At 42.8% G+C, this 15269-nt stretch overlaps 1 protein-coding gene across 1 annotated transcript in view; it reads left to right on the forward strand.

The window, feature by feature from the left end:
• LOC100065264 (zinc finger protein 709) overlaps window positions 1-15269 on the forward strand; it is a 124332-nt gene that overhangs the window by 90580 nt on the left and 18483 nt on the right. The window lies entirely within an intron of this gene.

The raw sequence follows: 15269 nt of genomic DNA on the forward strand, positions 1-15269 counted from the left end.
AGACACTTAAAAGTCACCTCGCCGTATGTAATAATGTCTGGCTTCCCTTTGATCTCTGTTGACAGTGTTGATCTCCTACCCAGGGCTTTCCCACCTCCGTTGATATCATACTTTAATGAACCCTATGGCCTCCCAAGCCCTTAGCTCTGGTGCAAAGTTGGAACCCACAGCCCTAGCTGGGTGCAAATGAGACAGGAACCATCCTAAAGACACAGGGCCATCTGCAAGGCCCTGGGCCTAACAAGATAAAGCCCTAACAAGATTGGCCCTAACCAATCGACAAACTAGGAGAATCAGGTAGAGGCCACCAAGATCCACATTCTGCAGCCTCTGCGCTTTCCTGGGCTTACACATGCGCCCTAGCACCCAGGAGTGCACTGAAGGTGACCCTAGCCCCACTAGCATAATAAAAATCACACCTAAGGGTGGAGAGCTAGCATGCTAGTGATACGTATGTCACATGAAAAGGCATGTTGAACAACAGTGCGAGCACAAGCACAACCCCACCTCTACATGCCATGACAAGGACCTCCTCCCCAGCCTTTGCCTGATGAAAGCCCCACAATCCTGCTCACTAACAACCCAGTTACCTGCCCCTTTCCCTTCTGCACCAGCTCACTTGTGCCTTTCCTGTGCACAAGCTAATAGACTTTTACGTTTCTACTCCCATTTGTTGTCTCTCTTCATTTCTATCCTGGGGGACAATAACAACCCAATGTGCCGGTAACATCCCCAGTAGATTTTCATTTAGAACACCAATCCCTACACCCCATTTTTCTCTATAAAAGCAGCTCCTTTTCTTAGTTTGGTGGATTTGCCCATGGTTTGCCATAGCACGCCATCCCAAATTGCAATTCTTTGGGCTATTCTTTTTTTTTAAAGGATGGATTTATTTTTAAAGATTCACCTTGAGCTAACATCTGTTGCCAATCTTCTTCTTTCTTCTTCTCCTTTTCCCTAAAGCCCAGTGGTTATGTATGATAGTGGTAGGTTCTTCTAGTTCTCCTATTTAAGCCACCACCACAGCACAGCTACTGACAGACAAGGGATGTGGTTCCACCCCTAGGAACCATACCTGGGCCACCGAAGTGGAGCACACTGAACTTTAACCACTAGGCCATCAGGAATGGCTCTTGGCTACTCTTGAATAAATTCATTTTGAGATAAAATAACAGGCAAATTTGCTTGTTAAGTTGACAGTAGAAATTGGCAAGTTGTTTCATAAATTATATGGAATTGCAGGGGAACCAGGACAGCCAAACCAATCTTCAAAAGTAAAACAAATTAATAGGATTAAAATTTTCTGATTTGTAACCTGACTAGTCAGCATGGTAATCAAGGTATGTGGTAATGACACAAGGACAGACACACAGACCAGTGGATTTGATTGAGATTCCAGATATAAACCCATTCATCTATGGTCAATTGATTTTCAAAAAAGGTGCCAAGAATGAAGAAAGAATATTCCCTTCAAAAATTAGTGCTGGAACAGTACTGGCCCAGTGGCATAGTGGTTAAGTTCATGTGCTCCACTTCAGCAGCCTGGGGTTCACCAGTTCAAATCCTGGGCATGGACTTATGCAGAGCTTACCAAGCAATGCTGTGGCAGGCATCCCTCATATAAAATAGAGGAAGATGGGCACAGATGTTAGCCCAAGGCCAATCTTCCTCAACAAAAAAGAGGAGGATTTGTGGTGGATGTTAGCTCAGGGCTAATCTTCCTCAAAAAAAAAAAATAGTACTGGGACAACTGGGCAGCAACATACAGAAGCAGGAAGTTGGACCCTTACATTACACCACATAAAATAATTTACCAAAACAAATTGAAGACTTAAATCTGAGATAAAACTACAATACTTTTAGAAAAAATGTAGGAGCAAATATGACCTTGGATTTGGCAAAGAATTGTTAAATATGATACTAAAAGCAAAACCGGTAGAAAAAAAAACAGATAATTTGAACTTCACTGAAAGTAATCCCTTTTGTGCTTCAGAGGACACCGCCAAGACAATGAAAACACCCATTGGAACCCCTGTGCACTTCTGGTGGGAATGTAAAACCATGTCTCCGTTGTGGAAAGCAATATCGTGCTTTTTCAAAAATTACAGAGAATGCTACCACATGATCCAGCAGTTCCATTTCTGAATATTTAACCAAAAGAATAAAAAACATGGACTCAAACAGATAGTTGTACACCTGTGTTCACAGGAGTGGTATTCACAGAAGCCAAAAGGTGGAAGCAACCCAAGTGTCCATCAACAGAAGACTGGATCAACAAAATGTGGTCTACACACGGAACAGAATATTAGTACTTTTTCTCCTGTGTTCTCTTTCAGGAATGTTGCAGTTCTACGTTTTACACTAAGATCTATGACCCACTTAGAGTTAATCTTTATGGAAAGTATGAAGTCTGTGTCTAGATTCTTTTTTTCATTAGCATGTGGATGTCCAGTTTTTCTGGCATTATTTGTTGAAAAGACTGTGTTTCCCCCATTGAATTGCCTTTGCTCCTTTGTCAAAGATGAGTTTACTATATTTGTGTGGCTCTATAGGAAACAGTTGACTTTTGTATATTAACCTTTTATCCTTCTTGAACTAATGTTCAAGAAATTTTCTTTGTCATTGGGAATTCTTCGAGATTTTCTCCACAGACAACATTGTTATATGCCACAAAGACATTTTTATCTCTTGCTTCCCAGTCTGTATATCTCTTATTTCTGTGTGTCTAGTTGCATTAGCTAACAATTCCAGTAAAGGGTTGACTAGGAGTGATGAGAGGGCACATCCTTGCCTTCCTCCTGATGTTACTAGAAAGCATCTAGTTCCTTCAGTGTAGTCCACTAATATTAAACAAGAGCCCAGTTGATGTAGAGGGAGGTGTGGGCAGAGGGGAAGCATTCTCTAGTCTAGCAATTGGGTCTCAATCTCTTAGTGAGGCTGTGTCCCTGGGTTTGACCTCCTGTGATATAATAAGAAAGATATTTGATCTCTGTCCTCAGTTCCTAGCAAAAAGGTCTTGAAGTCCTTGGAATACTTGGGTGATAAGGGTGATAGAGTGTCTTTTGTTTTAATGAGGCACTTCTTGGCCAGCTCCTAGATGGCTTCAGGATGGGGGTCAGACACCAGAAACACAAAGCCTTGATTAGAGGCTTGGAACTTTCAGTCCCAGCTCCCAGCTCCTGTGGAGAGGAGAGGGGCTGGAGACTGGGTTGATCACCAATGGGCAATGATTTAATAAATTGAGCCCATGTAATGAAACCTCCATTGGAACCCTTACAGACAGAATTCAGAGAGTTCCTGGGTTGGTGAACACATGCAGGTGCTGGGAGGGTGGAGTGTCCAGAGAGGATGTGGAATCTCTGCAGCCCCCTCCGCCTCCACTCCCCTCACCCATACCACTGCCCTACTTTGCCCTGTGCATCTCTGCCTTTTGACTGTTCCTGAGTTGTATCCTTTATATAAACCAATAATAGTAAGTAAAGTGCTTTGTTAAGTTCTCAGAATTGTCCTGAAATTACCAAACCTGATGGGTGTCCAGGGAATCTATGAATTTGTAGATGGCTGAGTGGAAATGTCAGCAGCCCAGCCACCCCATTTGTGGACGGCATCTGCAGAACAGTCAGTGTGTGGGACTGAGCTCTTAACCTGTGGAGTCTGACAAGAACTCTGCGTAGTTAGTGTCAGATGTCCAACAGTTCAATTCAAATCTATTTGGTGACATAGAGTTGGAGAAGTGACATTGGAACCAATACCATGTATTTGGTGTCTGGAGGGGAAAAACCTTATCATTCTCACAAGTGCCCCACCTTTGAGAGCAGAAAATGCTAGAAGAGACTCAAGTTGGCTCTTTCCTTCCCCACAGGTCACTTAGGCTCTGGGAAGGTCCCAGTCAGTTATGCTCTTGTGAAATAGATTGTTTTGAGGATGTGCTTTGATAAGAATAGAATATTCTTTTTTTTTTTTTAAGATTTTATTTTTTCCTTTTTCTCCCCAAAGCCCCCTGGTACATAGTTGTATTTTCTTCGTTGTGGGTCCTTCTAGTTGTGGCATGTGGGACACTGCCTCAGCATGGTTTGATGAGCAGTGCCATGTCCACGCCCAGGATTGGAACCAACGAAACCCTGGGCCGCCTGCAGCAGAGCGTGCGAACTTAACCACTCGGCCACGGGGCCAGCCCCAAGAATAAAATATTCTGGGCATATTTTAAAATACCTACTTTTTGGTCTCTCTTTCTAATTTGGGGGATGCTAGTTTACCCCATGTACTCATTTGTCTGATGGAAGAGTTGATTTTAGGTTTCTTGGCTTTTCTCTTCTGCAGACTGGAAGGTGGTTTCTAAGCTCTTGACGTGCCAGACCAGAGATCAGAAGTCTCTAATTCCTTTTTTTTGACCACTGACAGCTTTAAAGTTTCATCTCTCCTTCATTCCCTTGTGCCCCACATCTGAACGTGGTGATAAGAAAGCCTGGGTTCTCCTTCCTTTAGTTCTGGCAAATGATTCAGTCCACAGAAGGCCCTGCCCCTTTACCCAAACTCTCCCCCTAGCCCGCCTCCTTCAGTAAAATACCCAGGCCAGGCTCCTCTCCTTGCTCTCTCTGGGCATTTCCCACCTGCCTGAGAGGCCTGCCCTGCCCTCCCCTGACAGTTCCATGACGGGAGTGGTAAACCCTTTCATACCCTCTAGGCATGTGTGTGTTATCATCAGCGTAGACATCTGAACCAAATCATGGTTTGGGGTCCACCTGCTTGTGCAGGTGACCATAAAGGTTATAGAATAGGTAACATGCTGCATATTTTGCAGTACTCATTGCTTTATTGTTCTGTTGACAAATCCTCCAGATCATTTGATATTAGTACATGCCACCCTTGTATGAGCCTCCAAGTGCATTCTGTGGACATTGTTGAAAACTTGCTGGGCTGTAGATGGTGATCAAGTTCAAATTTACAGGAAATAGCAATGGAGTACATGACTTGACCCTTCCTCCATTTGTGCATAATTTATTGATTTGTTCACAATAGTCTTCAACACTTGGGTTTATGGGATTATTTAATTGAAAAATTTTTGTTCTAATCACTGTGAAATGGGATCTACTGGATGTTTTATTTTCTATTTACCTCATTGCCAAGGGGCTAGACATTTCCTTGTATATATAGTTGGCCCTTCACATCCACAGGTTTTGCATCCACAGAATCAACCAACCGTGAACCAAAACTTGTAGAGATGTGGGGCCAACTATATTGTCGACGAAAATAATCCATATCCAATCTATAAATGAAAATTTGGGTGAGTTTATTCTGAGCTTAAATCTGAGGATTATAACCCGGGAGAGTCTTTCCACAAAGGAACAGAGCACTCCAAAGATGTGGGGGTATAAGGGTGGTTATATACCCTCAAAGAGGATGTTTCACATAGGATTGAAATGTCCCTCCCACAATAGTCGTGAGACTGCTCTGTCGGCACAGCGATTGATGGAAATAGCAGGTAGGTCTTCTGTCTCTGTGAACACAGCAGGGTGGCAGTCTGTTGTCTCCAGCTGGGTGGTCACAGGTGAGCTGGGAGGTGAGTGCAGCAATCAGTTCCTAGCCTAGAGAAAAATGCTAATGTCGGGGGGAAGTTCCATCTTTATCTCAAGGGCCTTTGTTCTGGCCAAAGGAAATGTCTAAGCAGATATGCAGTGCGTGCTCAATAGCCAGTCAGGCCCTTTTGGAGGAAAAAAAAAGAAGTCAGGCCGAATTAGGTTTCTACCAAATGGCTTCCTCATATACTCCAATATATCCTATTGCTTGCCATTTTTATTTGTCAATATGATCTTCCATCTTCTGTTAAGTACACTTTGCTTTTTTCTCATTTTTAAGTTGTGTCTGTTCGCTTTTACTCTGGAAACTAACCCTTTCATGTTGTATGCATTGGTGATATTTTTCTTCCCTTTGATGTTTATCTTTTAAGTACCTTAATTTTATTTTATTTTTTATTTTTTATTTATTTATTTTTAAAGATTTTATTTTTTCCTTTTTCTCCCCAGAGCCCCTAGGTACATAGTTGTATATTCTTCATTGTGGGTCCTTCTAGTTGTGACATGTGGGACGCTGCCTCAGCGTGGCTCAATGAGCAGTGCCATGTCCGTGCCCAGGATTCGAACCAACGAAACACTGGGCCGCCTGCAGCGGAGCGCGTGAACTTAACTACTAGGCCACGGGGCCAGCCCTAAGTACCTTAATTTTAATATATTTGAATTTGTCTGTCTCTGGCTTTATGGCTTGTTCTTTTTCTTGTATGAGAATTTTCTCCCTATTGTTGTGTCAATAAAACATTTACCTGTGACTTCTAAAAGTGGCCCAGTCTTACCTTTCACATTTAAATCTACAATAAATTGGCTATTGTCCATAGAATAGAGGGGAATACAATGCATTTTTCCACTTAGATAACAGTGTGTCCCTGCACCTGGGTATTAAGGTGCTCATGGTATTTGCCACTGCTCCACAATGCCCGCTCTGTCCTTGACCAACTTTCCATGTTAAATCCCAACCCACGGAAGACACTTTTCCTTTCCCTTGTTCTGTTTGTCTCTCTGCTAATACTGTATCGTGTGGAATACTATGGCTTAAAAATTCTTGATCTGTGTTAGACGGCCACTTTGTTCTTCAAAACACTTCTGTTCATTTTTGGACGTTTGTTCCACTAATAGACTTGGAGGAGTAGTTTTTGCTGACTCCTAAAGAGGCTGTTTGGGGATTTAAGAAGTGTTATAAAGATATCATTTGGGAGAGGTGACATCTGGGTGACACCGAATTCCATCTAAGAATACTTGCCATCCTTCCACTTTTTACACTCTACTTTGATATTTCCCAATAAGTTTTTAAAAATTTTTCTGTGAGGATCATTAAATATCCTTTATTAGTCTTGTATGGTAAGGAATTAAATTTGATCTGAAGGAAACCAGGAGCAAGCTTCCAAATGGTGTCTCTCAGTGCAGTCACATAGGCTGGGCTCAGTTCTTGAAGCAACAAGTTGTAAGTGTGCATGTGGATTATTGTCTTCCAGGGAAGCTTACTCAGTAGAGACTCAGTGCCAGAGTGTGTTTTGGGGTCTGAGCACAAAGGCATCATCTGTCGAACGTGTAACAAACTGACAGACTCTCAAAAAGAAAACAAGAGTTTACTATATACCATATTGTGTGCATAAACACTTTAGGCACACTGAGGCCCTCTTATCTGTAAAGTTGGCTGGGTCACTTCTGTGGGGGACTGAAATTGGCCACCCCAAGATATGCCTCTTTGGCATAAGGATTATTTTGGGCTGGTTACTTTTAAAAACTGCAGACAGGAAAGAAACTCTGAAAAGTAGAATTTACTTACCCTTTGTTAAGAGACATGTACATTTGTAAAGGAAATCTCTCGCCTGTAAAGGTGTCTCCCTCTCTGTACCAGAAGAAGGGGGGATGACCTTATCTCTAGAAACTCTTAATCAATGTGGAAGGCAAGGACTTAAATCTGCATAATAATCTTACTCTTGTTTAACCTCCTGTAACTGACTCACCCCACCCCCGACCTCTTCTTTTGTCTTTAGCTCAAGGTGATATTTAAGGAGGTGGCTTCAGCCATTTTGGTGAGTTGCTCAGTTTGCCTGAGCCTCTCCCATGTATACATGTTATAAAGCTTTGTTTAATTTTCTCCTGTTATTCTATCTAATTCGTTGTTTGGCCAGAAGGACCCAGAGCAGGTAGAGGAAATGTCTTCCTACCCTACACTTCCAAAATCCCATTTCCCAGATACCACTGAAAGACAAACTTTGTGAGCAAGCATTTCTAAGGATAAGGGATCTCTAGTCTGTTAATGTTCACTTTCCTCTGCACATTAGTTAGTAGGACTTGTTCTGAGCAGGTGCTAGAGATCTGATGTAGAAATCGTAATTAGTATTGACCCCAGCAGCTTATTTTACTGCCCAGGCAGGAGGGCTGTTTCTATTTTGCTGTTGCTCTGCTGCCTAGGTCAATCTAGGACCAGAATTGCTGATGAGAACCTTTTCTCAGTCCCCTGCATGTGGGCATCAATGGGTTACTGATCTCTTTGATGAACCAGCATTTAGGAGATTTATGCCCCTGGGGGATTCCTATGCTTGGGATGGGCTGTCATGCTGTTGTGACCCACAGGGGAACCTGGAAAAGAGAAATTGAGAGGACAGCCTCTAGAGTGATTGATAGGGAGTCACTTGCTGCAAAATTAGAGAAAGGGGATTTTATGTTTTTTTTTTTTTTGAGAAAAGCACTATTGAACTCTCTATGTATTTTGTAATCATGTCCAAATTCACCATGAAATCATTGTGGATTTTAATGAAGCCCCTTGCATATTCCAAGTGTTAACTTGTTCCTCAAGGTCATCGTGGCCCAGGTTACAGTTTTAGGATTCTGCCAGAAAGGGCTCTTCTGTGATCTTAGCATCCCAGTTTGCATGAACCTGTGTCCTAAGCATTGGTGGGAAGTAACCCTGAGGCTCATGAGTACAGGGATTTGGTGGAGGTCTGAGTTGTCCTGCCTTCTTCCTCATGCCTGAGCTCTACCTGAATAATTTCCTTGCTCTATGAAGTGAGACAGAGAAAAGAAGGTAAAACTGAGTCTGTGATAAATATTATACAAACAAATTATAATCCATTCTCCTCCACAAGAACATTTTCATTCAGCCAGCTGGATCTATCATGTTTGATGATGGGAACAGAATAAAGAGCTTCCACTTCTTCGCTGGAAGTTTCTTTAAAACTTCATGCAGATATGAGGCTGTGCTTCATAGGGTGCTGCATCACATGGTGGTATTAAGAAGAAGATGAGTTTTCTCACAAGGAATTGATGTGCTTAAAATAGAAACATTTCTTTCATTTGTATAGCATTTCTCTGAGGTGTTCTGTACCCTGACATTAGAGAGCAACGAAGACTTGAAGTGATCACAATGAAAATGTACCAGTACATTCTATGTTTTCACAATGCTGTTCAATTCATGAGGAAGTGAATGTGGCCAGAGAGTAATACTTCTGATGACCAAGTCATGGAATAAACGTTGGGAGACGACAGAGTCATATGTGAACTTCTTATGGATTGAATCTAAATCCCCAGCACTGTCCGTCTTAGCTATTCTCCTGTATACATCTGTGTCATGTTTTAGGACTGAGTGGCCTGTGAGGGTGGGACTGTGACCTTCACCATGGAGGAGTAGGCTTTTCTGGATCCATCCCCGAAGAAACTCTACAGGGATGTGATAAGATCCCTAAGGTAACTGAATTCCTATTTTCACTGATGTAAGAAAAACCATAAATCATTGTGTAAGCTCGGGATGCATTTGGCAACTATTTTCCCTCCAGCTTTATTGAATTGACTGAGAAAATTGATTTCAAAATTGCAACATGATGATTTGTTATACATACACTGTATTGTGTAATTACAGTTTGTTAAGAGAGTAGATCTTTCTTTTTTTTTCTTTTTTTAAAAATTTTTCCTTTTTCTCCTCAGAGCCCCTTGGTACATAGTCATGTATTTTTAGTTGTGGGTCCTTCTAGTTGTGGCATGTGGGACGCTGCCTCAGCATGGCGTGATGAGTGGTGCCATGTCCATGCCCAGGATTCGAACTGGCAAAACCCTGGGCTGCCGAAGCGGAGCATGTGAACTTAACCACATGACCACAAGTCTGGCCCCCAAGAGAGTAGATCTTAAGCTTTCTCACCACACACAGACACAGAGACGCACACTCATGATAACATTGTGAGGTGATGGATATGTTGATTAACCTGGATACTCATATGCCTAAGTTCATATTGCAAAATTCTTTCACATTGCAAAATTTTTAAGACATTTCTTTATTTATTTGAACAGCTTTGTTGAGATGTAATTTACATACTGTACAGTGCATCTCATTAAAGTGCACGTTTTCATGGTTTTCAGTATATTTGTAGAAATGTGAAATGATCACCACAGTCGATATTTTTTCTTTAAGATTTTATTTTTCCTTTTTCTCCCCAAAGCCCCCCCCGGTACATAGTTGCGTATTTTTAGTTGTGAGTCCTTCTAGTTGTGGCATGTGGGACGCTGCCTCAGCATGGTGTGATGAGCAGTGCCATGTCCGTGCCCAGGATCCGAACTGGCAAAACCCTGTGCTGCCAAAGAGGAGTGCACGCACTCAAGCACTTGGCCATGGGGCTGGCCCCATCATAGCTGATTTTTAACATTTTCATCACCCCGAAAAGCAACTGCTCTGCCCTTTAGCTATCACTCCCAACCTTCTCATCTTCCTTCTCCAATCCCAGCCCTAGACAACCACTAATGTACATTCTGTCTTTATAAATCTCCCTATTCAGGTCTCTCCTGTGAATGGAATAATTAAATATATGGCCTTTGGGATGGATTTCAGTAACTTAGCATAATGTTTTCAAGGTACATCCATGTTGGACCTTGTGTCACTACTTTATTCATTACTATGGCCAAATATTCTATTGGATGGTTAAAATGTGTTTATTTTATTCATCTGTTCATGAACATTTGGATTGCTTCCACCTTTTGGCTACTAGAAATAATGTTGCTATAAAACCCATGTATGAGTTTTTTTCCAACATGTTTTTCACTTTTCTTGGGCATATTCCTATGAAAGGAATTGATGGATCATATGGTAATTCTAGGTTTAATTTTTGAGGAGCTCCCAGACTGTTCTCCAGGGTGGCTGCACCATTTTATGTTCGTATCACCCATGTATGAGGGTTGAAATTTCTCCATGCATCCTTGGCAAGATTTGATATTATCTCATGTTTTGATTCTGTCCACCCTAGTCTTTGTGAAGCAGTATCTCACTGAGGTCTTGATTTACATTTCCTTGATGACTAGTGATGTCCAGCATTTTTTTCATATGCTTTTGGCCATTTGCCTATCTCTCTTTGAAAAATATGTATGCATGTCCTTCACCACTTTTCAATTGAATTATTTGACTTTTTATTATTATGTTATAACAGGTCTTTATATGTATTCAATACAAGAATGCAAATGCCACCAGGTATGGATACTAGTTGGTTGATTCAAACCTTCTAAAATGAGACCAATGGCCCAAATGCTTAAAGGCCACCAATGCTGCCAAAATGGTCACCAATATCCTGACCTCTGGGCACTGGTCAATTCGTACTCAAATTTTAACACTAATAGCTGATAGGCTTAAGCCTATCCACCAATATATACCATCTCTGGTGATACAGGGCCAAATATTTAACTGTTGGGAGCATGTAACTAAGTTTTCCTTAAACCAAGGCTACCCATGTGCCTCCAACCTTTACTATTTATGGATGGAGACCTCTTATGCCTCAAAAGAGAGCACCATCCAATTGTTTGGAAGGTGCACCACTGAGGACCCCTAAAATTTACTAAGAATTCTTGATACCAGTAGGTGCTCCTGAAGGTGGAAGCAAAACTTAATCAGGGCTTCTCAAATCTATACAACCCTGTTTGGTCTTTTGGCCCCTCAGTTTCCCTCCTGGGTGGCTACTTGGCAGGACCATCCCCCTCTGGAATGGCTCCCTTTACCTGCAATAATGCTGAAGATGACAATCCTCAGCACATGACATGGTGGGACACAAATTCATGCCAAATTCTGCTTAAGCAACTTTCCACTATGCCAGAGATGACACCAAGGAAGACACGCCAGATGATGGCAAGCACTCCCTGTGACTTGGGTGCTGAACTGAATGCTTGTTTATCTAAATTCCCTACCTATGACCCCCTTGAATGGCATTTTGCATAACTAACTATATGTTTATTCCAAGGCCCTCCTGCTTACTACAATGCTTGCTGCTCAAAGGTGAGGCAGTACTCTCCCTGCCAGGCTGCCCTCCTCTGCACCTTTGAGCTTTGAAAGGCCAAGGTATGTGTGGAGTCTCACAACCTTACAGGGGCCCCTTTAAACACATCACTCAGTTGCTTGCCTTCACCACACCCTATACATTGGTCCACGTTATGAGTCCCACTTGGAGTTAGTGAACTTAGTTTCTGAACCCCTCCCCAGCTTCAGATGCTGCTACCACCACAGCATCCCCCCTACACCCTCCAGGACCACACCTGCATGGTCACCTCCCTACACCACCCTAAAGGACCCTACCCCACAGTCACCACTCAAGGCTTCACAATCCTCCCATTCAAGCCTTCCAACATTCTTCGTATTTTTATACAATGCACAGAAATCAGATCTTATTTTGGGGCTGTCATAATTGCTAGGCATGTTACCAGGCCAATCTTTTTCCAAAGTTAGTGGCCCACCAGGCTGATTTGTTGACCCTTAATTGTTTGCTCAATGGAAGGCACCCCCTGCATCCCTGTGGCTTGACCGGCTGCTCTCTACGGTTCTCAACCACAGTCAGGCAGGCCACTTGGCAATACAGTCTGTGCCACCGGGCAGGAGCCCCAACATGCCCTTTATAATCTCCCTTATCTGCCCAGGACCAATACCACATCGATGAATATGACCTACACCTCCTCCCAAGGGGTGCGATCCCTATGGTCTTGGGCCGTGAGGCCCAGCCACCTGGGGAGAACCTCCATTACTTCATCTTCCCTGATCAAAGAGTTTCTGTCCACTGTGTGTCCAGTGCCCCGGGGCCATCACACATACATGGCTCTCCAGATGTGCACATCTCCATCCCTCATCCTCCCATGTGTTTGCCTCCTTGATGGCCCCTGGGGGATCCTGTCTGTTCGCACCAATTTACTTTAGTCTTGTTAAAATAAAAAACAGAGACCAACTTTGAAAATTCCCTGAGCAGATAAAACCAGTTTAGTCACACAAGTAAAGCTTAATTTAACTTATTTTGCAAAACGAGTATGACCTGGGTCATTTCTTGCTCAAGTCTCTGAAAATCATAAGAAAACTTACACTGTTTCCAAAGGTTGATATCAGATAACCACTGACCAATTCTTTACCAATCAAGAAAATTCTAATGTTATAACCAATCACCGTGAAGAATCAACAGTCGCTGCTTTCTCTCTCTATAAGCTGCTTTGTAACAATGCCCCCGTGAGCCTCCTTCCATGTTTTGGCTTGAGTGCTCCTAGTTTGCAAACCGTCTTAGACATCTGCACAATCCACATTCATTAATTACTACTTTGGTAATTCATTGGTTTTACATCTGTTATTTTTGAACTTGTGACAGTTTCCCTGGGGCTACCCTTATAAAACACTGAGCAGCACCCCCAGTTCATCTCTCTTCCAGCCCCCTCACATCAAAAGTATGCAGGGTTCATCCCCATTATGTTGGGAGTAGATCTGCTACTATCTTCACCTGGAGTGGGCACCTGGGGCATGCCATAACACGTTACTAAGGCAAACACCAACCTGTCAGCCACCCTGGCTGAATGCACTGGGATATTACATCAAAGCCAGGCCTTAATGCAACAACAGGATTCTTTAGTGTAGATGGTTTCCATAACTGTTTACCTTTAGATTACTTATTGGCCAAGGGAGGAGGGGGATGTCCTGTAAGGGGCACCACCTGCTGCATGTATGTTAATAATTCTGGACAAGTTCAGACAAACTTACAAAAGACGGCCCGACAAGTACAAGGATCCCATAATCTCACCCAAGTTTCTCATCAAATACTTAGCTTAACTTCATCTGTGAATATACTGAACCATTGAATTGTACACTTTAATGGAGTGCACTGTGTAATGTGTTGAGAAGCTGGAGCTGGTGTATTAAATTCAGTGTAGGCAGGCTATGACCTGCTGGATGGGGAAGCACAGGCCACGCACATGGGGTCAGTAGGGAGCTCCCTCAGCACCCGAGCTCCCACTTTGGGGAAGTGAAAACCACAGGGTCTTTTGATTGAAGACCCTGCACGATACACCCATGTGAAGTCACAGGATTTGTTACTTTTCGATTGTAGAAATGAGGGCAGGGGTGCAATGAGCCAGGGGAAAGGCTGTCCTCTGTTCCAGGTCAAGAGCCAGTAGGAGATAGAGAGCCGGGTAACAAGCACCCGTTACTTATAAGGGGGTTGGAGCGGAGGTTAGTAATTTTTCACTGGCTCAGCTCTAAATGGTTATTTAAAAAGTTGTCCTGGGGAAAATAAACTGGGAACTTATGGTGGGAAATCTAGGCCCAGGTCCTTATCTAAATGTCCAGAGTTTGGGTGTGAGCAGATTGTCATGTCACAATGCTATGTGAACATGTGTCTCTGATTTCAATTCTGTGGAGGACTTACCCAGAAGTAGAATTGCTAGATCAGATGGTAACTCAGTTCCCAATTCTTTGAGGAACTGCCATGTTGTTTTTCTTCCCACGAACGTGATTTTATATTCCCAGCAAAAGTGCACAAGAGTCCCAAAGGGTGTTTTCATTTTCTTTCTTCTTCTTCTGCTTCTCCCCAAAGCTCCCGAGTACATAGTTGTGTATTCTATTTGTGAGTGTCTCTGGTTGTGTTATGTGGGATGCCGCCTCAGCATGGCCTGACGGGCGGTGCCATGTCCACACCCAGGATCCGAACCAGCAAAACCCTGGGCCGCTGAAGAGGAGCCCGCAAACTTAACCGCTCAGCCACAGGGCCGACCCCTGTTTTCATTTGCTTGTTGGTGTCTTTTGAAGCACAAAAGTCATTAAATCACCTTTTCCCCCTCCTTTTTGCTCTTGGTGTTATATCTAACCATTCTCTGTCAAATTCAAAGTCAGGAACTTTTTCCTATGTTTTATCAATTGTGATAGTTTTACACTTATGTTTAGGTCTTTAATCCTTCTTGGTAAATTATTGTATGTGGTGTGATATGTGTACAACCTATTTCTTTGCATGTGGCTAACAATTGGTCCACCACCAATTTATGAAAAGAATGTTCTTTCCCCATTCCTGGCGCTTTAAAAAATCAATTGAGCATAGATTGGGCACAGTGGGTTTATTTCTCAAATAGCAATCTATTCCAGAGATCAGTATGTCTAACCTTGTGTCAGCACCACATTATCTTGATGACCACTGCTTAGTACAAAGTGGTGATATCAGGAAATATTAGTTCAATCAGCTTGTTTTTCTTTATCAAGAATAGTTTGGCTAAGGCCAGCCCCAGTGGCCTAGTGGTTAAATTCAGGGCACTCCACTTAGGTGGCCCAGGTTCAGCTCCTGGGAGTGGATCCACACCACTCATCTGTCAGTGCCATGCTGTGGTGGCAGCTCGCATAAAAAAAGAGGAAGATTGGCAACAGATGTTAGCTAAGGGTGAATCTTTCTGAAAAAAAAAAAAAATGGTTTGGCTATTCTGTTTCCCTGCAAT

Source organism: Equus caballus, chromosome 7, assembly GCF_041296265.1.
Source record: "Equus caballus isolate H_3958 breed thoroughbred chromosome 7, TB-T2T, whole genome shotgun sequence".
Taxonomy (NCBI): domain Eukaryota; kingdom Metazoa; phylum Chordata; class Mammalia; order Perissodactyla; family Equidae; genus Equus; species Equus caballus.